Here is a 25,767-nt window from a genome sequence, read left to right as displayed (position 1 = left end):
TGTATGTACATAATTTTATGATCACTTTGTGCAGTTGTGCACAGTTTGGGGGACCATCATTCACACTTGCATATGTACAATGATAGTTTTCAAGCCAATGGAATTGTCTCAAAGGAGGAATTTTTTTTTTCAGTTTGACCAAAGGCATTGTTTGGATTAGGAAATTTTTTTATTTGATTATTTTAAAAATTCTTATAACATTTTTCATATATTACGTGTGTGTGTGTGTGTGTGTGTGTGTGTGTGTGTTTTCATATTACCTTGTTGGGTAAAATCAAATCTGGCAGAAATATCTTTGGATTAGAAATACATAGATACTTCCCACAAACAAGACTTTTCTATGGGCAGGAAAATTTTGCTTTCACTTCTAACAAGGTTATGTGCTCTACTCTACACTCATGTTCTATTTAGGTGAAAGTGCTTTCTGATATAGAACATTACAGTGGACTCTGCTGCTTTCAGCTTGACAAATGGTAACTTGGTAAAGCCAAAACAGCATACCTAACTATAGCAGATTAGAAGTCCAGAGACAATAGAATTTTCCTTAATTATTGGTTGAGACATTTCTGTTACCTTAATTGCACAATTGCCATCCGCCTTCGCTTGGGAGTAAAGTCCACCTTCTGGCAAATATGAGTTCATCATTTAATGTTTTTTCCTATTTTATTCAAAACAAGGACTTTGTATCCTGATTAAAAAAAAATACACAGTTCCTTTATAAGATGATTTTCCCTCCATATTTTGGTTATGTGTGAGGCTATCTGTATCAATTTTTTAGCATGACTCACCTATGACTTTCTCAAAATAGTTTTACAGCCTCTGTAGGAGATTAGCTAAAAACAGTTGTGAGCATCTTTCATTGACTTTTTCACTATGTTAGCCATAATGAAAAGTTGTTCTGCCTTGAGAAAAACAAATTTTCATGGATCAGAATGATAGCTGATTAAAATAATAGCTACAAAGTTGAACAAATGATGCATTTCTGTGTAATAACTCAGACTAGTGGGGATAATTTGAAATATATATATATATATATATATATATATATATATATATATAAATTATATTTTCTTTTCAAATGTCATTCTTGGATATACATATTAATAACCACAGAATCTCAAAAGTCTGCAATGAACCGAAAAGATTTAATTACCCTAAGGAAAAAAAAAATAGTAATGGTTTAACAACCATGTAGAATTTAATACATTGGCTACATTTTAACATAAATGAGAATGCAGATTATTGAAGTTATTTATGTGGTGAGAATTCCTCACTCCACCCCACTGTTCTTTCTTTTTTCCTTTCAATTAACTCTGGCTGTGGGTGGGAGGAAGTGTCTCTGGATTCTGTGTCAGCTGTCTTAAGCCTGTGCATGTACAAGGAAGAGACATAATCTTGCATACATCCTAAACATTTTATGCTTCTCTGTCTCTGGCCTTACTAAGGGCAAACCAAAAGAAAAATACAATAAAAAGAGCTGGAAAGCCATAGCTGACCTTGAGTATGATCTGCATATTTTCCAGACGCCATACATTCTCCTGCAGATGTTTGTATGTCCTTCATGACTGAGCAGTGAGTCACCTGAACAAAAGACTAAGAACATATTATTCAGGGAAGCCACCCAAGGCTTCCTGCATAATTACCATGTGGTAGAAAAGCAATTCTTTCTATTTGTGGGAAATATTTTCTTGATTTCCTCCCTTATACTATGGGGTGATTGTGCAAATTAGTCTGTAAATCCCTTCAGGAACAAACATTCTAATTTTCTTTTTAAGAATCTGCATTGTTGCATCAGAATATCTCATTAAGCTTTACTTTTCCTAAGGATCAAGAAGGCAGTAGGTGATAATAAATAGGAAAGAAAAAGATTTTCCAAAGTTATGCTTTCACTAATGAAAATAAAAAGGTGTTAAACACTGTGTTAAATTAGGCATTTTCTTAAATTTAGGAGTTGAGCATCTGCTTGATTTCTTTGCGAGAGGCCTTTTATGGCTTTTCCCCGCTAAGAGGTGGCAACCCAAAGTTCATTCACATTGTTGCACTTGCTAGAACCTATTCCCAAATTCAGAAATTACTTTGGAAGCTGACTGAAAAATAATTCCCCTTTTGAACAAAGTAAATATAGAGAGATTTTTCTCCCTCTCTCACTTTTTTTTGAGTTAATATCTTGAGTTCATCATTTTTATTCAAGACTATGAAGTGGGATGAATTTTTCGCCTTCAGGATGAGACATACAGCAAGAAGATCAGTAAAATTGAATTCCCATTATAAACTGAAGTCTAACATCTTTCAAAATGTTTTATCAGCCCAAATGCTCCTGAACTAAACACCATAGAGGATATTAAATTTGCATTCTAATTAGTGATTTTCAAATGAAGCTATTTTTCCCCTTATTTAAACATGTTTTCCCCCATTGTCTATTGAGACTTTTTAAAACATTTTGCTAATATGTTGCCAGATTTTTCCTATTTTGCATTGGTAAATATTCATGCAGTGTGTATGATTTTATTTATCTCCTACGATTATGCTGCTTCTGCAAATCTTAACTCTGTAACTCATACAAAATCAGATCAAATGTGTTTTTATGATATACTAGGCATAGTGGCTCACACCTGTAATCCTAGCAATTTCGGAGGCTCAAACTGGAGGATTGTAAATTCTCAGCCAACCTCAGCAACTTAGTGAGGCCCTGAAGAACTTAGTAAGTCCTTGTCTCAAAACAAACAACAACAACAAAAACACCTCTGGGTTCAATCCCCACTATCAAAAATAAAATAAAATTGTTTTAATGTTGGGCAGTGATTTATGTGGAAAGTATTTGTCTTTTGGTACTATCAGTTTACTTCACAAAAGATCAGTCTTATAGGATGGTACCTTGCATTTCTATTCATCTATTTATGTACATTGAAACTTGATCAGATTTTGATAAAGCTATATATTTAAATGGTACTTTAAATATTGATAAAGAACCTGTAGCTTTGTGTTCATTGTGGTTTTCTTTATACCTGGAGTCAGAAGGCAGATATTGTCTATGAGTTGTCTTTTTAAAAATATGACTCAGAGGACTTTCCTTGTCATATATATGAATCTACTTCACTATATTTCATTCTTTAACAATGTACCATGATATTATTGCACCAAAAATGAGTCTGATAATAATGGATATTATTTAATCCCATTTTTTAAAGCAAATGCTTTAAAAATGCAACATGTTTTTCCTTGCACAAATACATTTCAAGATGGTTTTAGGAAACATTTCTAAATTTTGAGTAATACAAATTTTAAATATAAAAAATATTTTGATATTACTTTCCAAAACATCAAGTCAATTAACATTCGTTTGAAATTTTCATAAAAAATTCCCCAAAACTTAGATAATTCTGGACTTTCCCAAATGTATCAGCTGAGGGTTTTTGTTTTGTTTTGTTTTCTGGGTACCAGGAATTGAACTCAGGGGCATTCAACCACTGAGCCACATCCCCTATCCTATTTTATATTTTATTTAGAGACAGGGTCTCACTGAGTTGCTTAGTGCCCTCTCATTGCTGAGGCTGCCTTTAAACTTGAAATTCTCCTGCCTCAGCCTCCAGAGCCACTGGGATTACAGGCAGGAGCCACTGCAGCCAGCACTCCTTTTCATTTTGTGGTTGTTGGAGGAAAATATATCTGTTTTCATTTCCCAAGGATCACATGAATTTAAATACTATCATGTTTCAAATATAATTTTTATGTTTTCCAGTCAACAAACTTTTCAGGTGGTTACTTATTTTCCTCTTTCCATTATTTCCCCACAAATTATTTATCTTATATATACTTCAAATGTATTCCCTAGTCCGTTACTAGTTTTCAGAATTTATTCTGATATATTTGGTTATACAAAAATGTGTGTTATATATTCAAATCCATCTGTTTCTTTATAATACTTTCATTTTGTGACTTGCTACACTTTTCCTAAAGTTGTAAACAAGTTTTCTTCTATTATTTTTAAAGTTTTGTGGGTCGTATATAGTGTCTGGAATTTGTATATGACTAAATGCAGATATGCACTCATTTTTTTCAAGATAAATATCCAAGTTTTACCAAATCATCTTTAGACTTAGCCCATATGCTATTATGTCAATTTATACATAGTGAAACATTGACAGGCCTATTGTCTCCACAGAAATCAAAATATAGAACAATTCAATCTCCCCCAAAATATCCCAAGTTGCCCTCTGCTCTTCAATTCTCTGAAAAGAGCATTCAGTCTCTGAAAACTCTTAATCTCATTACTATTCATAAAATATGTTCTACTTCCAGCATGAATCAAAGGATATGTATTCTTTTGAGTCTGTCTTCTTTAACTTACTATCTGAATTTGAGGGTTACTCATGTTATCATGTGTATAAATAGTGCATTCCTTTTTATTACAGAGTGATATTACATTTTATTGATATTTAGTTTTCAATTCTATGGTTAATGAACATTTACATGTGTTTAATTTGGAAGAAATTATGAATAAAGTATCTATATACATTAGAATGTGAGTTTTGTCTATTGATTTTGATTCTCTTAGGAACCAAGTTGTCAGATTATTGGGCTATAAATGTATGTTTTAATTTTATAAAAGATCCTAATCAAACTCTACAATTTATGGTGTCTAATATGCCATTGAATTAAGTATTTTTTCAAAGGCTTTGTAGTTGTATATAGGACAATATAACCTTATTTTATTTCATTATTATTTTTTTAATCTAGTGCTAAGGATTGAACCCAGTAACTCAAACTTGCTAGGCAAGTTCTCTGCCACTGAGCTACAGCACCAGCCCTAAATTAAATGTTTAAAACTTGTTAGAGTCTGTAAACAAGTCAGGATGGCACCTGGCATTTTGCCAGAGAAATGTTAGGGTCTGTAAACAAGTCTGGATGGTGCCTGGCAAAATGCCAGGGGGAGTGGTATGTGAAGTAACGCCAGCGAGCCATTAAGTGTGGAGATTCCTTATTGGTTGACTACTGTATCTAGTTTATGTTAATTAAGATAAGCTGTGTGGAATGTATAAATACCTCTGTTGTCCTACAATAAACGGCTCCTACTCCTGCTGTATCAATCTACACAAGTTGTTCGTCACCCCCCAGTTAGTTTGCTGTAGCCGGACTGCGGCAAAAACAGACACATAAGAGCATAAAAATTGTCCCTATTAATGAGATATCATGTAATATTTTAACACATATATACTTGTGTATATATCAGGTTAAACAACACAGAGTATTTATCCTTCCGCATCTGGTATGTTTCACCAAACATATGACCTCCAGTTCCATTCATGTTATCTCCAATGACAGGATTTCATTTTTTTTTTTTTATAAATGAATAGTATTCCACCAAGTGTAAGTACCACATCTTCTTAATCCAATCATTACTTGACATACACTCTGGTTGTGTCCATTTCTTGGCTATTGTGAGTAGTGCTAGGATGAATATGCAAGTTAGATGTCTTAAATTTACTGATTTCACTTCCTTTAGACTTATACTCAGTAGTGTGATTACTGATTCATATGGAAGTTCTGTTTTTAATTTTTTGAGAAACCACTCTACTGTTTCCCATAATGGTTGGACAAATTTATACTCCCAAAACAGTTTTAAAGGATCCTTTTTCTCCACATCCTTGCCAGTACTTGTAATATTTAGTATTTTTGATAAAAAGCTATTCCCACTGGGATGAAGTGATATTTCATTACAGATTGGATTTTCATTTTTTTTTCTGACAATTAGTGATGATGTGCATTTTTAGGTGCCTATTAGCCATTTTCAGATATTTTAAGAAATGTCTATTTTGGTCTATTGCTTTTTTAAATCAAGTTAGTTGAATTTTTAGAAATCTTGAAGCACTTTCTGTATGGTTTCTTCTAGTAATTTCATTATGTCAGGTCTTACATTTAAGTCACTTATTCATTTTGAGTTTATTTTTGTAATTGACTAGAGATAAGCATCAAGTTTCATATGTGGATATATAAAGATTTTTCATCACCACTCATTAAAAAGACTGTACTTTCTCCAATGTTTGTTCTTAGGACCTTTGTTAAAAATCAATTGGCTTAACATCCATGAATTTCTTCTTATTAGACTCTCCATTCTGTTCCATTGATCTGTGATATGATTTTTTACAATATTTATCAATGTTTAATCATTTGTGTATTTGAATCTTATTTAGGAAATCTTTCCTCATTTTAAGTAACTATTTTTCCTCTACAATTTGTTCTAGAAGATTATTAGTTTTAACTTTAATGTTTGAATCCATAACCCACTTGGACTACACTATACACCATATTTTCCCTTGCATACCAGGAATATGTTCCAAGACTTCCAGTGGATACCTAAAATTGGGTAGAGCCCTTTGATTTATGCCTTTTCAATTTATCTATGCACTAATCTACACTGTAGCCATAATTATTGTAGTTTGAGGTGTAACAGCAAAACTCACAATAATTTCTTTTTCTTTAATCACAATTTCATTACTAGAAGATCCATTCTTACCACAGAGCTCAGTGACCTCAAATATAATTTTTTGTTGGTTTATTAAGTAGTGAACTTTTGCCTTTTCACATAATACTTTTTTGCATATACAAATTGCAGCATCATTACTCTTGTGATTTGGGGCCAGTACTAAATAAAATAAAATAAAATAGGGATTACTCAATCAAAAGCCCTGCAATACTACAACAGTTGATTTGTTAATTCAGACAGCTACTAAGTGACTAATGGGAAGGCAGCTTTTGCAGGATGGATACACTGGAACACTGAACAAAATAATAATTTATGTCCCAGACAAGGCAGAGAAGAACAACACAAGATTTCTTCAGGCTACTCAAAACACAGAACAAGGCACAATTTAAAATTTATGAATTTGTAAATTTTCATTTAATATTTTTGGATTGCAGTTGAATATGAGTAACTGAACCTGCAGAAAGCCAAACTCCCAGATAAGGACTAGTGTAAAGTAATTTTTTTTTTTTTTGTATTTTAGGTAAGATAATACTTAAGCTTCCTTTCTTACATAAATCAAAATAAAACATGGCTGTCATAAACATTGTTAGAATGTCTATGTGTATTCCAATAGAATGAATCTATTTTGTTTCTTAATTGTGATGGTGGTCACATAAGCATTCACATCTGTTAAAACTGGGTAGAACTCAATGCACACATATGTTACCCCCACAAGAACACATTTAAAACTGATGAAATTTAAAGGGTGAAGAGAATGTATCAATGTCAATCTTTTAGTTATAATAATTTTCTACAGTTTTATGTAACCATTGGGGGAAAATTTGGCAAATGGTATAAGAATTTTCTGTATTATTTCTTACAATTGCATGTGAGTCTATAATTATCACAAAATATAAAATAAAAATTTTTAAAAAACATTTTTTAAGATGAACACAATGCCTTTATTATATTTTCTGAACTTTGTTTTTTGAAATTTATTTATTTATTTGCATTACAATTCTTAATACATCATTATAAATAATTTATCATATCTCTGATTATATATAAACTTTTTAAAATTATAATTTGGCACAAAAATCACTGGAAATTTCTAAATTTTTGAAATAAAAACCAGGGAATATATGAACACATTATGGACTTATCTATGACCATAGTAATAGATATACATAAAATAGTAGAATAAAACAAAATTTTCAAATCAAGACATTATAAGTAAATATGTAAATATTAGAGAATAACTTGTGTTCCTGATCTTCTCAGTGATCTCATTTGCTAGAGCTAACTATTTCATATGAGAAGAATGACCCAAAAGGAACAGTACAGAGTGCAGAGGTCAGTAGAAATTAGTTAAGACTTTCATAAAGCAGGCTAATGGCCAGTTAAATTCTATAAGACAAGATATTTACTCCAACTCTTCATGCAGCATTGGTTTGATTATTTGATTCTCCAGTCAATTAGTTCAAACAACCTATTCAGTAAAAGCTATTAAGCCAGTTATGCATGTAAATGAAATGGATAAAAATCCAGTTGCAACAGAAAAGTAATTATGTGATTAATTAATAGGGTTATAGCTCCCTTGCAATGATTAAGACTTATAATCATTTTGAGCCAAATCTTCTTTCTTTAAGAACTCTGTAACATACCTGGGAAAATGATAATGCAATGAATTCCCATTATATTTTTTTATGTGTACTTATCACTATATCCATAAGACTGTTACATGAGGGTAACATGAATACAAAATATTGAATACAAAATAAATATTCTACTATTTGGAGGCATTCAAAGAGGGAGCAACTTTTTTTTTTTTTTTTGAAGATGGTGGACTCTCTTTCTCTGGATATCTTCAAATAAAGTAGTAACATAAATTTTATCCACAATCTACAAACATGTAGATTGCATGAAAATGTATTTTATAACTAATTTATTTTTAAAAGACATAAATTTAAATGTGAATGATTAAGTATTCATTGAGCAATTCTAGCCCCAAATTACATTGGAAACTGAAAATTAAAGGAAGAAAAAGAAGAAGCAGCAAGTGGTGGTGACTTAGATTTAAATGCTATTTTTGCAAATCAGAACAGAGGCCAGGTAAACTGGAACCAGCAATAAGGGTGTTATTGTTTGGTTTTTTTTCTTGAATACGAACATATATTAAGTCTCCATTACATAAAAATAAAGAAGTAATAAGTTACAAATATAACAAATGACTGCTAGCATTTTTCATACTTCCTTCTAGTTTTTTGTCACTATTGATTGTTCCTCTGTCAAACACTGTACTGGAAACTACACATAACCTCATTTAATCCTCACAACACATCTTCTCTGTGTGTGTTTTTTCTTAAAACTGATGAAATGGGACAAAGAGATGACTTGCCAAACATGGCATAGTATGAAAAAGGAGGACATAGGATTGTTTTTCATCATACTATGCTATAAAAAGTGGCACTGCAAAACACTTTTGTTGCATAGTATTTAGTAAATAAGAAGATGTAAGCACTTTACATCTCTAAGCACTTTATATCTTCAACCTTTCCACGTAAACTCTGGGTATTTTTGTGAAATATGTAAACATCTATCTTTATAGTTAATTGAAATAAACAATTAAAATGTTGCTTATCGTATAGTAGAAAACTACAGAGCACTTCAGAACATTCAGCCTCTCCCTCTCTTTTGCTCATTCTCTTCTTCTCTCTTCTCTCCTCCAGTTCCTCTCCTGAGATAAATTTGTGTTCCTTTTTGGCAAATTACTCAGAATGCTTGCAGATAAAGATAAATTTTAATGAAAAGAAATCTAAAGATCAGTAAAATAGAAGTCCAGGTAGCTATGGCAACATCAACCAAAAAGAGCTTGATTCTCAATGTAAATAAAGACGTGAGAGATCCATTTAAACATGTTTACAAATTGCAAATATAAATAAAACCCTGCCAAAGAAAACATCACTTCAGAATCAAACCAAGGTACTCAAAAACAAATGATGCAATTAAATGATAACAAGAAAGCAACCGGCAGAGCCAGGCAAGAGGAGAAGACTGTTTAGAGTGCCCTAAGTGAAACGACTCGCTTTCCCACCTAAGCACTCTTTGATACCCTGGCACATCTTCTTAAACTCTTGTGTAAATTTGCATAAAGCTCTAGCAATTTGTTGAATGCTTCTAAGAGGGCTTTCAGCAGTCAGAATATATAATTCTATTTACTTATCCTTAGTTTTCCAGGAGTGAGTTGATCACTTCCTGAAGCCAAATTAAAACAAAACAAAACAAAACAAAACAAAAAACTCAGTGTTGCATCAATAACGATGTACAATAAACACTTTTTTACTTTCTATTTTTTTGTTTAGTAAAATGGAATGAATAGTTTTCAGAATAATTTTTTTAAGTACAAATTTTTTTAAAAAAATGTCTTCCTAAAGAGCTCCTGTCCTATGCCAATGCCATGGGTGTGTTCCTCACTCCGTGCTCCTTCTCACATCTTCATTCATCTTCACTTGCACTTTTGTTAGGGTCTTCTGTGAAACATCTGTGCGATGCTGTTGAGGGATCCCTTGTCCAAAGTTTGGGTAAGAAATCTGGTGAAAATGATATCTCTGTTATCCTTTTTCTCAGTAGCATTTTACAGGCTGTGAAAGGTGAGATATTTACTTATTTTGCCAGGTCCTTTATTTGTTCTGATTTATTAAGAAAACCTCACCTTTTGTAAATTACTTGTGCTTTGCATTTAGTTTACATTTTTTGGATTTTATGACATACCTGGGAAGGAATCAAGGGAGGCCTATCTGATTCTTCTTTCTTCAACTGGGAAAACAAAGCTCAGAGAGAATTACTGACATATAGAGCATGTCCGAGTATTATTAGAATCATAACTTAGGAAAAACATTTTCCTTCATGTACAATATTCTTTCTGTGATAACACCTTCCCCTGGAGGAATTGTGTGGTAGGCAAAAAAATAATGGTGCTTTGAAGATATTCACTTGTAGTCTTTCCAGTCTGTGAATACTGTACTTCCATGGCTTAAGAACTTTGCAGATGTCATTAAGTTCACACTCTTAAGATAAGGATAAATCCGGCATTACTGAAAAATCCTAATAAAATTACAAGAATTATTAGCAAAACAATCAAAGTCAAAGAAGATGTGACAACAAAAGCCCAGATCTGAGAGATATGGGGCTGCTAGCCAAGAAATGAAGGCAGTCTTCACACATTGGGAAAGACAAAATAACTGATTCTCTCCTAGGGCCTCCAGAAGGAACACATTCCAGGTGACACTTGGACTTTAGCCCAATGTGGCCCATTTTAGACTTCTCATCTCTAGAACTAAGAGATAATCTTGTTTTGTTTCATACCAAAATTTTTTAATGATTTATCATAAAAATAAGAAACTTCTACAATCATCAAGAGATAATAATTCTTTAAAAAAATCAATAAAAATTTATATCAAGCATCGTATTAGGAGTAGAAACTTACACCTCAACTAAAAAATCATGCAGAAATCAAAACTAACAATTTCATATTCTTGGTTTGTTGTTTTATTGAGTTTTTCTTTCTCTTGTCATTTTTTTTTTGCTTTTAAATCATGTACTTTATTTTGTAAATTATGTATAAGGACTATTTCTCACATTTCCCCTCAACATCCTTCCACATGGGATTTGAAGAGACTTATTGGTGAGTTCACTATGATGAGAAGTTTTAATCTCATTTTGTCAAACACACACACACACACACACACAAAAATTTTTTAACTCTTCACACTAGTTTCTTCATAGGTATTCATTACATTCTGTCTTGTATAAAATTAATCTAGACAATTTAGAATAATCCTGGTTATATATGTGTAAAGTATACTCATAAAATGTTATTTCTCTGAATTTATGCCACACCTGCTTTGTTCCTGACACAACATGTTGGTAGCACGAATACTCAGGCAATTTTCTGACTTCAAAGACAGGCATCATGTCAGAGGTCTACATCTATTTAATTGTAAAGAGTCTCCATTTGATAATTTTAAGGAACTCTTAAATAATTCCTAGAGAGTGGGTACTTTATCAGACTTATCCTATCCCAAACTGATGAATTCAAATTTTTGCTACAAAAATAAATGCTGGTGGAAATGAATCATGGATCCAATCTCTGGATGTATAAATCCACATTCTATTCACTGTGTACTGAAAGAGAACACTTGTAATTTCCTCAAAAAATCTCAAAGAAGAAAAAGCAAGAATGCATTTCACGTCTTCAATGTTCATATTAATGCATTCAAAAGACAGTTAAAACTCAACTTCAGTCCTTTCCTTGTCAGTCACCAAGAAACTGCTTGCTTTTTATAGAGACATTTCATTTTTTTTAAAGGCAGTGTTTATTATTAACACAAAACTGTGTATATCCTTCTAACTCTTAGAGAAAAACTCAGTGCTAAATTATCATATCTGTTTCATGCTGTTTACCTTCACTTGTCTTCTGTGCTTTTATGAGTTCATTGAGTACAGTAAATCAAAGCACTTAAATAGTCTTACAAATATCCACTCTCCTACTCATCCAGAATACATTATTATTTATATTGAGAGAATAAAGAAGTCTGGATTTCATTGATGTTAAGATTTATAATCCCTCAGGAATGAAGGAGATTACAATAATTTAAAGTTATTACTGCATGTCATTTTTTTCAATGTAGACTTCAATATTTTTGTAGTTAATACCTCCTGTTTTCTATTCTAGCAACAGTCATTAGAAACTTTAAATGAATGACTAAAAGAAAATTTCATGTCTATTTACTGCAAATCTTCTCATTTTCCCACCCCTAAATTGAAAGGATTACATTTTTCATTAACTCCATTTGCATATGAGTCATGACAATAATCCTGATTATATTATCAAGAGTGTTAGAACTTCAGTATTGGGGTTATATAACATGAATACAATACATTGAAAAATACAGGCTTCCAAAAGTTTCTTGTAAAGTTTATGGCAAATTAAAGTCTATTTGTTGCTTAAGGCTATCAGAAAATAAACAATGACAAAAATCATAATTCCAGTAAGAATTATAAGTTCAACAGTTAAGGATCTTGACTTCCTTCTTTGTTATTTTCATAAAAGTGGGTACTTATACTTCTGGGAGATTCTTTTTTTCTAAATTAAACATAGTATTTTAACTCAAGAGTGACCTAAAAGCATAAAAATATCAAATGAGCCAGGCACAGTGGGTGCATTCCTATAATTCTAGCAATTTGGGAGGCTGAGGCAGAAGGATCACAAGCTCAAGATCAGCCTCAGCAATTTAGGGGAAGCTCTATGCAATTTAGTGAGACTCTGTCTCATAAAATAAAAGGGTGGGGGTGAATACTAGCTCAGTTAAGTGCCTATTGGTATAATCCCTGAAACCAAAAAAATCAATTGTCTATGAAACCCTAATGGACATTTTTTGTCTATTAATTTATGTTATTTTATTGTACATAGGTTATTAAGAAAACTATTTATTAGAATAATTGGAGTTAAACAGATGCTTCAATTAACTTGGTATATCAGACAACATGTTCTCTGGTCTAGTCCATTCAAATTAAGGTCTAAATTTATATTTTAACTTTCAAATGAGTGTAAGTTTCTCATTCCAAATGTTATATAATTTAGGAAGTAAAATTATAAAAACTGATGGTATATGTATATAACATTCATTTCTCCATTGTTTATGCATTTTGAACCCATAAGTAGATTCTATGTAAAATATAAAATTTGTCATTACTTATGTACTTATTAGAAGGTTTTAAATATGTGTAGTACTCTATAGTATGTAGTTTATTTATACACTTGTTTCAAACTGTTAGTTGTACAATTGAAAAAACAGATAATTAAAAAATATTTTAGTTACCTTTGAGGCAAATGTAACTGTATAATTTTCAAAGTACAAACTACTTTATTGGAAATATGGACATAAATAATCAAAAGATAGTGCAAGAAACACAAAAAAATGATTAATGAAAAAAAACATTGACAAGATGAACTGTTTAAAAATTAAAATCTTTGGAAAAGATTTCTTTATTTGAATCAAAGAGCAAAAGACTAAGAAAATAGTTGGAAAACAATTTCTTATTGAGAATATGTATTTAAATTTTACAAAGAACAATTAAAACTCAAGATAACTCAATGAAAAATTGGGCAAAGATCTGGAGCGATGCCCTTCAGAGAAAATCTACAAATGGTAAATAATCATATGATTAAGTTATTAATGTAATTTGTCATTGGGAAATTTCAAATTAAAACACCAGTGAGAAAGCAGCACACATACATCAGTATTGTGAAGATCCAAAAAATTCACCACACTAAATTTTTGATTCTTTTAATTATGTGGAGCTATGGTAATTTTCATTTATTCCTAGTGGGAATGCAAAAATAGAAAGACAGTTTGACAGTTTCTTACAAATCTAAAACCTTGTTTGCCGCAGTCCGGCTGCAGCAGAATAAGCAGGGGGTGACGAATAACTTGTGTACGTTGATGCAGCAGGAATAAGAGCCGTTTATTGTAGAATCTGAGCGATATTTATACATTTTACACAGCTTATCTAATTAGCATAAAATAGATACAGCAGTCAACCAATAAGGAATCTCCACACTTAATGGCTCGCTTTTGTTACTTCACAAACCACTCCCTCTGGCATTTGGCCACGCGCCATCCAGACTTGTTTACAGACTTGAACATTTCTCTGGCAAAATAACAGGTGCCAATCTGACTTGTTTACAGACCTTAACATTTCCCCCTTTTGTTTAATTTAAATAATGACCATAGTGTTTTTTACAGAAACACCATAAATAACCTGCTAGAAACAGAAAGGGAGGATACAAAATGTTACAATTCCAAGCTAATTGATGGCTCCATGCAAGAAGCCCTTGGAAAAATTATACCAGCAATGACACCGTTAGCAAAGATACCAAGTTACAATTTGTTGTAGATTACAGTTTGTTGTCTCAGTCCAGAATGCAGTGTCTCAATAGATTAACTCACAGTCCAGGTAAGTTCTGCAGGCAGCTAGCTTAAGTTGTAGCAGCAGAAACAACAACAGCTCCGAAGTCTCGTTGGGTTCTCAGCCGAAGTTTCCTCTGGTTCTCAGCAACACTGTAAATTCTTTCACCTTTGTTTTCACCAGCACTGGAATGCAGGCAGGAACTCTGGATGGCTAAAGAAAATCCTGTAGCATTCTACTAAGAAAACAACCTTCTGAACAATTTAGTACATTATTTCAAGGTTTTTTTACATTTGAAACAAGCCTTAATAGTACTCATTACTCATCAGCCTCCAGGTGTGGGAGACCCATTGTAGTTACTGGCATTGGAAATGATCAAACTTCAGGGACACCAGTAGCGTTTTCTGCCAGCTGTAGCATCCCGGGCAGCCCCAGATGGCCCTGGGGAGATTCCCAGACTCAAACTGCTTCCGGGCACAGGGAACAAAAGCCTGCGAGACTGTGCCTCCAGGTCAGGTCTAGATTTGGGCTCACAGTGACGATCCGCTCCCCCGGGCAGGGGGGCGGGGAAGAGCCCGCAACTGCCGATTGGAAAATTCTTGCTGCACCATGATCAGCTTGGGCAGGTGGCAGCCACCTTGTCGATTCACGCACCCTCCAGTATCGAAAAGTATTCAGTAGTAGCCTTTTGATGCAACTTTTTTCCTGATAATCCTTCTTCTTCTGAACTTTCTTTTTCTTTCTGACTAGAGTTTCTGGGCTTTTATCAACACATGCCCTAACTATTCTTGGTTCCACTGGGGTGCCTTTTTCCCTTATCAATTTACTTCTCACCCCTTCCATATTTTCATCACAAAGACAATACAACATTTCAAGACAAAACAAGACACAAACATACTGCATCAATCTTCTCCATTTTCTCGAAATGGCCATTTTTCCTCTCGCCCTATCTGCCTAGGGATGAGCAGATTACTCCCGTTCTATCTATGGATGGGCAGCTTTTTTCGTCACTTACCCCCGAGTGTCCCGGGGCTCCCCGTAACAGGCCACCATCTGCCGCAGTCTGGCTACAGCAGAATAAGCAGGGGGTGACGAATAACTTGTGTACGTTGATGCAGCAGGAAAAAGAGCCTTTTATTGTAGAATCTGAGCGATATTTATACATTTTACACAGCTTATCTAATTAGCATAAAATAGATACAGCAGTCAACCAATAAGGAATCTCCACACTTAATGGCTCGCTTTTGTTACTTCATAAACCACTCCCTCTGGCATTTGGCCAGGTGCCATCCAGACTTGTTTACAGACTTGAACATTTCTCTGGCAAAATAACAGGTGCCAATCTGACTTGTTTACAGACCTTAACACTTGTTTTGCCTTGTAATTCAGCAATAACTCTCCTAGGCAATGACTTTAAAACTCAAATCAATGCATAAATCTACAAATGGTAATTTTAGCTGTTTTTTTCTAAACCATCACAACCATAAGCAGTAAAGACATTCTTCAGAAGTCAAATGGATAAATTGTACTACTTCTGTATGATGTAATGCTATTCAGTGAAAAAAAAATCTTTCAAGCCATGGAAGGACTAACATGAAGCTTCAATGCATATATACGTGAGTAAAAAAATAGGAAATTTGAAAAGGAGATTTACTATATCATTTCAATTATCTGACATTATTGAAAAGAAAAATAAAAATAATAACTTATGGCAATCATTAAATCTTCAGGGTTTAATGAAGAATTCAGTAGCATGAGAGAAGTGTTGAATAAGTAAAGCGCAGGGGATTTTTAAGAGAAATGAACTGTACTTTTTGATACAGCAAAGATGATATGAAACTGCCATTTGTAAAAAAATATTAAAATTTTAATAACAACTGAAAATTAATGAATGCAAATTTTTAAAATATTTAGGAATGCAGAAGATCTGAAGATTGAATTGTATGAGAGAAGAATTTATCCATATTAAACTTTCAAGAAATAACAGTGTTGAAAAAAGTTGGGTTAAGAATAAAGTTTCTTACTTTAGTAAGTTTTGAAATGAGTAATTTCTAATGACAAGAGATAAAAATAACTAAACATAAGCATGGTACTCAATAAATTTGGAAATAAGTGGCTTCTATAAAATCAGAGGCAAAAATAAATGAACATATGCATTGATGAAAAGGTTGTTTCTCACACTGCTTTAACCAGGATTAAAATTCTAGTTAAAACTACAATAGGAAATTAAATACACAGATTGCAGAAGTTGGGAGCCAGGTTTTCTTCTATTAGTGTAGGAATCTAGAGATAAGCAGATGGAAATGCTATACAATTATCAATGTGGTAGCAAATTAGAGTTTGAAACATTAATATGAACTAATGTTTGTCTTAACATAAATACTTCTGGACACATGAACATACATTTATAATTTTTTTTAATATAAACAAAATATGTGTTCACATCCACATATATATTTCCTTGCTCTTTTACCTGGCAGAGTAGAGAAGCAATGGCATCTTATTAGCAGTGAGCACATTCAGCATTCAGACCTTGTTATTAAATATCATTCTCTAATAAAAGGAACAAAACTGTCCTGAGAAATTAGTCAATATAGGCCATGGCAGGAGATATACAAAATGAGCCTCTATGCCTTCCACAGCAAAAAAAAAAAAAAAAAAAAAAAAAAAAAAGCAAGGATACACGAACATGCATGTGCGCGCGCGCACACACACACACACACACACACACACACACAGAGCATAAAAAGAGAGAGAGGAAGATAGGAGAATGTTAAAGAGACCCAAGAGCCAACTGATGGATTCTTCAATGGCTAAAGTTGAACCAATTTGAAAAAGCTAACAAGTAATATAGGAATAGCCAATAAGCTTTAGTATAAAATAAATATTTATGAATCCACACAGACAAATGCATGAATCAATCAACAAATAAAATTGGGGGCTGGGGATGTGGCTCAAGTGGTAGCGCGCTCGCCTGGCATGCATGCGGCCCGGGTTCGATTCTCAGCACCATATACAAAGATGTTGTGTCCGCCGATAATTAAAAAATAAATATCAAAAAATTCTCTCCCTCCCTCTCTCTCTCTCTCTCTCTCTCTCTCTCTCTCTCTCTCCCTCTCCCCTCTCTCACTCTCTCTTAAAATAAATAAATAAATAAAATAAAATTGGCACAAGAGACATTTCTTCCTTGGAGAATTACAAATAATTTATGTAGATACTCTGCCTTCTCAAGGAGATCATCACTCCCTATTTCCCAAGAGTGGGTTGTTCATAGAGAACTTCTTCCAAAGAGTTCATTATGGACAGTAGGAGAGGGGAAGCAGAATAAACTTGAAGTGAAAAAAAACTAACAAAAGACTACCTGAGCTATGTCACTAAGGCCAATATCAACAATGAGAAATCATTAACAATACTTGTGATATGATATGATGAAAATGGTGATTTACCTCTGTGATGTTTCTCAAATAATCTCAAAATCCCAGTCTAGTTGTGAGGAATACATTAGACAACTTCCAACAAAGCAGCATCCTACAAAACACCTGAGCCATACTCCTCAAAATGTCAGCATCATTAACAAGAAGTCACAAAAACTTTTACAAACAGAAGGAGCCCAGAGACACAGGATGACTAAATACAGCATGCTATCCGGGATAGGATTTTATAATTCATAAATCAGGTAAAAAGTTAAAAAAATCCAATAAATGTTTTACTTTAATTAATTAGTAATATGGCTAGTTGTTGTAAAAATATATCAGATAAGTTGTTACTGGAGGAAATTGATGTGGTATGGGGTGTATGGAAAAGTTTTGCAACATTTTTTTCAGTATTTCTGTAAACTTACAACTCTGTTTTTTTTTCCTTTATATTCTTCCCTCCCACCCCCCAGTTGTGTGTTAGCATCCACATATCAGAAAAAACATTCAAACTTTGGTTTTGGAGTTTTGACTTATTTCACTTAGCATGACAGTCTTCAGATCCATCCATTTACCAGCAAAAGTCATAAAGTCATTCTTATGGCTGAATAATATTCCATTGTGTATATATGCCATGATTTCTTTATCCATTAATCTGTTGAATGGGACCTATTTTAATTACATAGTTCAGCTATTGTGAGTTGAGGTGCTATAAATATGGATGTGGCAGTATTACTGTAGTATGCTGAGTTTAATTTCTTCGGGTATATCCCAAGGAGTGAAATAACTGGCTCAAATGGTGGTTTCATTCCACCACTTGGGACTTCAGATTCAAGAACTATGAGGCAGCAAAGCACAGTGGAGCATATGTGTAATCCCAGAGGCTTGGGAGGCTGAGACAGGAGGACTACAAGTTCAGTCAGCCTCAGCAAAAGTGAGGCACTATGCAATTCAATAAGAATCTGTCTCCAAATAACACACAAAATAGGGCTGGAAATGTGTCTCAGTGGTCAAGTGCTCCTGAGTTTAATCCCCAGTATACCCTCCCACACACACAAAAAGAATGAGGGGACAATAAATACAAGCTATTTGAAAGCACTAAATTTGTGGCAATTTGTTACAAAATGTAAGAAATTAATACAGCACATGAAGCACTTATTCTCGCACTGGCTAATTTCCATACATTGTGGAGACTGTTGCTTTTATTTTAATTTCCTTTAGTCATATCTTGTCTTTTTAATTAATTTATCTATTTTAATCCAGTATATATGACAGGAGAATGCATTTTGATTCATTATACACAATTGCTGCACAACTTTTCATTTTTTTAATTGTACACGATGTAGCGTCGTACCATATGTGCAGTCATACATGTACCTAGGATAATAATGTCCATCTCTTTAAGCCATCTTTTATGCCCCCATACCTCTCCCCTCCCCTTCCTCTCCTTTGCCCAATCATGCTTCCTCCATTTTTCTCATGCTCCCCTCCATTATGGATCAGCATCCACTTATCAGAGAGAACATTCAGCCTTTGTTTTGGGGGGATTTGCTTACTTCACTTAGCATGATATTTTCCAACTCCATCCATTTACCTACAAATGCCATAATTTCATTCTCTTCTAACTCTGAGTAATATTCCATTGTGTGTGGATTTTTTTGTGTATCTATATCACAATTTCTTTATGCATTCATCTATTGAAAGGCATCTAGTTTGTTTCCACAGTTAAGCTATTGTAAATTGAGCTGCTATAAACATTGATGTGGCTATGTTACTACTATAAAAATTGATGTGGCTATGTTACTACAGTATGCTGATTTTAAGTACATTGGGTACAGACTGAGGAGTGGGATAGCTGAGTCAATGTGGTTCCATTCCAAATTTTCTAAGGAATCTCTATATTGATTTCCAGAGTGGTTGCACCAAATTACAGTCCCACCAGCAATGTATGAGTGTGCCTTTTCACCCATATCCTCAACAATCCTTATTGTTGTTTGTATTCTTGATAACTGCCATTCTAACTGGCATGAGATGAAATCTTAGAGTAGTTTTGATTTGTATTTCTCTAATTGCTAGAGATGTTGAATATTTTTTTCATATATTTGTTGATCAATTATCAATTAAATTCCAATTTAATTGGAATTGCATTCTTCTTCTTCTGAGAAGTGTTTGTTCAGCTCCTTAGTCCATCTACTGATTGGGTTGTTTGGTTTCTTCGTGTTAAGTTTTTTGTCCTGGAGATTAGTTATCTATATGACATGCATGTGGCAAAAATTTGCTTCCAAAATGTAGGCTCTTTCTTGACCTCCAATTTCCTTTGCTGAGAAGAATCTTTTTAGTTCAAATTCATCCATTTATTAATTCCTGGTTTTATTTCTTGTTCTTTAGGAATCTTGTTTAAAAAGTTAAGGCTTAATATGATGTGATGAAGATGTAAACCTACTTTTTCCTCTATCAGGTACACCTTCTCTGGTTTAACTCCTAAGTCCTTGATCTACTTTGATTTGAGTTTTGTGCATGGTGAGCTATAGGGGTTTAGTTTCATTTTGCTGCATATGGATTTCCAATTCTCTCAGCAACAATTGTTGAAGAGGCTATCTTTTCTCCAATGTATGTTTTTGGCTCCTTTGTTTAGAATGAGATAACTGTACTTAAGTGGGTTTGTCTCTGTTTCTTCTATTCTGTAACATTGGTGTACATGTCTATTTTGTTGCCAATGCCATACCACTTTTATTTCTATAGCTTTGTAGTATAGTTTAAGGTCTGGTATTGTGATGTCTCTTGCTTCACTGTTCTTGCTAAGGATTGCTTTGGCTATTCCAGATCTCTTATTTTTTCCCAATAAATTTCATGATTGTTTTTTCTATTTCTACAAGGAATGACATTGGGATTTTAATTGGAATTGCATTAAATCTGCATAATGCTTTGTGTAGTATGCCCACTTTGACAATATTAATTTTGCCTCTCCAAGAGCATGGGAGATATTTCCGTTGTCTAGGGTTTTCTTTAATTTCTTTCTTTAGTGTTCTGAAGTTTTCACTGCGGAGGTCTTTCACATCTTTCAAATCTTTTGTTAAATTGATTCCCAAGTATTTTATTTTTTGAGGCTATTGTGAATGGGGTAGTTTTCTTAATTTCTCTTTCAGAGGATTCAACACTAATATATAGAAATGCATTTGATTTATGAGTATTGAGATTATATCCTGCTCTGTTGTTGAATTCATTTATTAAATCTGGCAGTTTTCTGGTGGAGTTTTTTGGATCCTTTAAGTCATGTCATTTGCAATAATAATAGTTTGAGTTCTTCTTTTCCTATTCATATCTCTTTAATTCCTTATGTCTGTCTAATTGCTCTGGCTAGAACTTCAATGACTATATTGAATAGAAGTGGTAAAAGATGGCATCCCTGACTTGTTTCAGTTTTTAGAGGGAATGCTTCCAATTAGTCTCCATTTAGAATGATGTTAGCCTTGGGTTTAACATAGATAGCTTTTACAATGTTGAGGTATTTTCCTACTATCCCTAGTTTTTCTAGTGTTTTGAATATGAAAGGGTGCTATATTTTGTCAAATTCATTCTATGAATCAATTGATATAATCATATGATTCTTTAAGTGTATTGATGTGTGGAAAGGGGTATTTTGGCAATGGAGCCTGATGCCTTTCTCCACGATATCGTGGGTAAACACTTGGTCCTTGTCCGTTTTTTGATAACGGAGTGCCCTCTATGGTGGTTTGAGAACGGCATTCATTAGCCCAATGTCTCCCTCTACGGCATCGTGGGCAAATACCTGGTATTCTATTCCTTTGATACCTAGCTTTGTTAAACCCTCCTCCTATGGGGCAATTCCTTTTAAAATGTCCTGTTTGATCACAATTGTAGCATGTTTTTGGCCTGGCATCTAAAGCCTGTTGTACTGCTGCTAAGACTTGCCCTTGTTCATTAATGTCTCTACATAATTTAATATATGTGTTTAAATCTTCATGTTTCCATGGTCTAATTACCTCTCTGTAGCAACGATTTGCTTGGTCATAAGCCAGTTGTTTTATAAATGGCATTGCCTGTTCTACATCTTCAAATATTCTAGAAGCTGTCTGAATAAGCCTATCTACAAATTCAGCGTAAGGTTCATTAGTTCCTTGTATTACCTTAGATAACTGTCCTTGTAAATCTCCATGCCCCTGTAAAGTTTACAATGCCCTAACCGCATCTACAGCAATTTGTGCGTATACACCAGGATCATATTCAATTTGTTGCCGTTGACCCTCATAAGGTCCCTTTCCTAACAACATTTCTAGATTTCTTTGAGGGTAACCGGCTGTTACATTTCGCCTAGCTGTCTCCGTGCAGAATTCCTCATTGGCAACCTTCCATAACAAATATTGTCCTCCATTTAGCACAGATCGACACATGTTAGCCCAATCTGCTGGTGTCATGTCCAAGTTGGTAATAGATTCGACCATACTTATACTTGTGGGCCATAGGTTGTTACAGCTTCCTTTAATTGCTTCACTGTTTTGAAATCTAAAGCACGGTGAATTCATTGCCCTCCTGCCTGCTCAAGTACAGGGCATGCTAATCTTTGGGATCCTGCCTCAGGATTTTGTCCATCAACTACGGGAGTTGAGGGCCGCTCAGCTGTAGGTGGAGCTGTTGGTTGAATTACACCCTCTGGTGATAGAACGGAGTTAGTAGCAGCCTCCTGTTGTAACTCCCCACTTGATGGTCATTTTTCCTCTAAGCTTTCTTTCTTCAAATTTTCCTCTGTCTGACTAGCTGGAGAGACCTTCTCTTTTGCTTGACCTGACATGTTTTCTACCACAGTTTGGACCTCTAACAATTTACTTAACAGTCTTTCGGTTTGTTTTTTACTAGTTTCTAATCTACTATAAAGGTAACGCAACCCAATAAGATAGCATAAAACAAAACCGAAACAGAATGAAACAAAAATGGAGCAAAGAATAGTTGTATCAATTTTCTCTTTCTCAGGGCCAAACAACTTCAAACCTTGAGCCAACCATTTTTCCCAGTTTGCCTGATAAAATTCTAGGGATAGGCAGCTTGAAACAAAAACAAAATAAATCAAAAGAAGAACACATTGTTTTTTGAAATGGTCACCCATTCTGTCGCCTTCCCTCAGGGGCGAGCAATTTTACTCACCTCCAAGCTTCAGGCGTTCCCCGTAAGGGCCACCAGTTGCCGCAGTCTGGCTGGGCACAAGATCACGAGCCACTCAAACAGGAACAAACTTTATTTTTGAAATAACCGCCAATACCACGTACGTGCCGGGGAAGATTCCCGATCCACCCACGCGGCGTTCCGCCGGTCCTCTCCCGGAACCCCAGCGCAAGTTCCTCCCCCGGAATTCCCTCCTACTGCACTTTCCCAACCAATGGGAACTCTCCAGGAGTCCCGCAGCAGGCCGAGGTAAACAGCAGGAGTCCGGTATCCATATGAATGTAATTTTTAACATAATCATAACATCTCAATGGCTAGCTGGCATCACCTTTCAATCAAAAATGCCATGCATCATATTAATTGGCTGTGGCTCTTAGCAGATGTGATGAATTACTTTTATTGATTTCTGTATGCTGAACCAAACATGCATCCCTGTAATGAATCCAACTTGATCATAGTACACTATTTTTTTTGAATATGTTTTTGGATCCAATTTTTCAGAATTTTATTGAGAATTTTTGCATCTATGTTCATCAGGGATATTGGTCTGAAATTTTCTTTCCTTGATATGTCTCTACCTGGTTTTTGTATCAAGATGATACTAGCTTCATAGAATGAGTTTGGAAATGTTCTCTCCTTTTCTATTTCTTGGAATAATTTAAGGAATGTTGGAATTAATTCATCTTTGTAGATCTTGTAGAACTCAGGTGTGAATCTTTCTGGTCCCAGGCTTTTCTTGGTTGGTAGGCATTTGATGGCATCTTCTATTTCCTTGGTTGAAATTTAAATTGAGTATGTCCTCCTGACTCAGTTTCAGTTAGTCATATACCTCTGAAGATCAGTTGATGTTTTCAAGCTTTTCTATTTTACTGGAGTATTTATTTTCAAGATAGTTAATAATTGTTTTCTGTATTTCAATAGTGTCTGTCATGATATTTCCTTTTTCATCACTAATTTTAGTAATTTGAGTTTTCTCTCGCCTTCTTTCATTAGAGTGACTAAGGGTTTGTCAATTTTATTTGTTTTTTCATAAACAAGTTTTTTGTTTTGTCAATTTTTTGAATTTTTTTGTTTCTTTCAATTTCATTGATATCTGCCCTGATTTTAATTATTTCCTGTCTTCTACAACTTTTGTTGTTAGTTTGTTCTTTTTTTCCTAGGGCTTTGAGATGTATTGTCAAGTGATTTTTTTTTAAATTCTTTTAATGAATGAGCTTAATGCAATGAACTTTCCTCTTAGCACTGCCTTCATAGTGTCCCAGAGATTTTGATATGTTGTATTTGGATTCTCATTTACCTCTAAGAATTTTTTAATCTTCTCCCTGATGTCTTCTGTTATTCATGTGTCATTCAATAGTGTATTAATTTGTCTCCATGTGTTGTAGTAGTTTTACTTTTTATTTTATCATTGGTTTCTAATTTTATTTCATTATGGTCAGATAGAATACAGGGTAGTATCTCTATTTTTTTGTATTTGCTAAGATTTGTTTTGTGGCATAACATATGTCTCTTTTGGAGAAGTATCCATTTGCTGCTGAGAAGCAAGTGTTATTTCTTCATAGATGAATGGAATATTCTATATATGTCTGTTAAGTCCAAATTATTGGTTATTTTATTGAGTTCTATAGTTTCTTTGTTTAATTTTTGTTTGGAAGATCTATCCAGTGGTGAAAGAGGTGTATTAATGTCATCCAGCATTATTGTGTTGTGGTCTATTTGGTTCTTATAGTTGGGAAGGGTTTGTTTGATATACATAGATGCCCCATTGTTTGGGACATTAAATTTTATGATTGTTATGCCTTGTTGATGTATAAATCCCTTAAGCAGTATAAAATATCCTTCTTTATCCCCTTTCACTAGCTTTGGTTTGAAGTCCACATTTCTGATATGAGGATGGAAACCCTGCTTGTTTTAATGGTCCATGTGAGTGATACATTTTTTTCCCCACCCTTTCACCTTCAGTCTGTGAGATGAGTTTCTTGAAAGTAGCATATGTTTAGGTTTTTTTTTTTTTTAAATCCAACTTGTCAGTCTATGTCTTTTAATTGACGAGTCTAGTCCATTTATATTCAGGGTTATATGATTAGTGTTCCTGAACATTTATTTTTGCTTTTTAACTTGACTTGTTTTCTTTTTTGATTGGACTTTTCTTTAGTGCAGTTCTTCCCTTTGCTGATTTTCATTGTGGTTTCTTATTTCCTCCTCCTAGAATATTTTGCTGAGAATGCTCTGTAGTGCAGGGTTTCTCACTGTAAATTATTTTAACTTTTGTTTATCATGAAAGATTTCAATTTTGTCATCAAATTAGAAGCTTAATTTTGCTGGATATAAGATTCTTAGTTGATATCCATTTTTTTTTTTCAGAGCTTGGTATATGTTGTTCCAGGATTCAGTTACTTTTAGGGTCTGAGTTGAAAAATCTGCTGAAATCCAGATTGGTATCCCCCTGAATGTATTCTGATTCCTCTCTCTTGCAGCCTTTAAGATTCTTTCCTTATTAAATATGCTAAGCATTTTTATTATAATGTGCCTTGGTATATACCTGTTGTAATTTTGTATATCTGGTGTCCTGTAAGCCTCTTGAGTTTGATTTTTTAATTCATTTCATATTTTGGAAATTTTCTGAAATTGTATCATTGAAGAGATTTTGTGTTCCTTTTGTTTGAAATTCTGGGCCTTTCTCTATCCCAATAAATGTTATATTTAGTCTTTTGATGCTATCCCATGATCTTGGATGTTCTA

The sequence above is a fragment of the Callospermophilus lateralis genome, chromosome 5, assembly GCF_048772815.1.
Source record: "Callospermophilus lateralis isolate mCalLat2 chromosome 5, mCalLat2.hap1, whole genome shotgun sequence".
Lineage (NCBI taxonomy): Eukaryota > Metazoa > Chordata > Mammalia > Rodentia > Sciuridae > Callospermophilus > Callospermophilus lateralis.
This window is presented reverse-complemented; position numbering follows the sequence as displayed.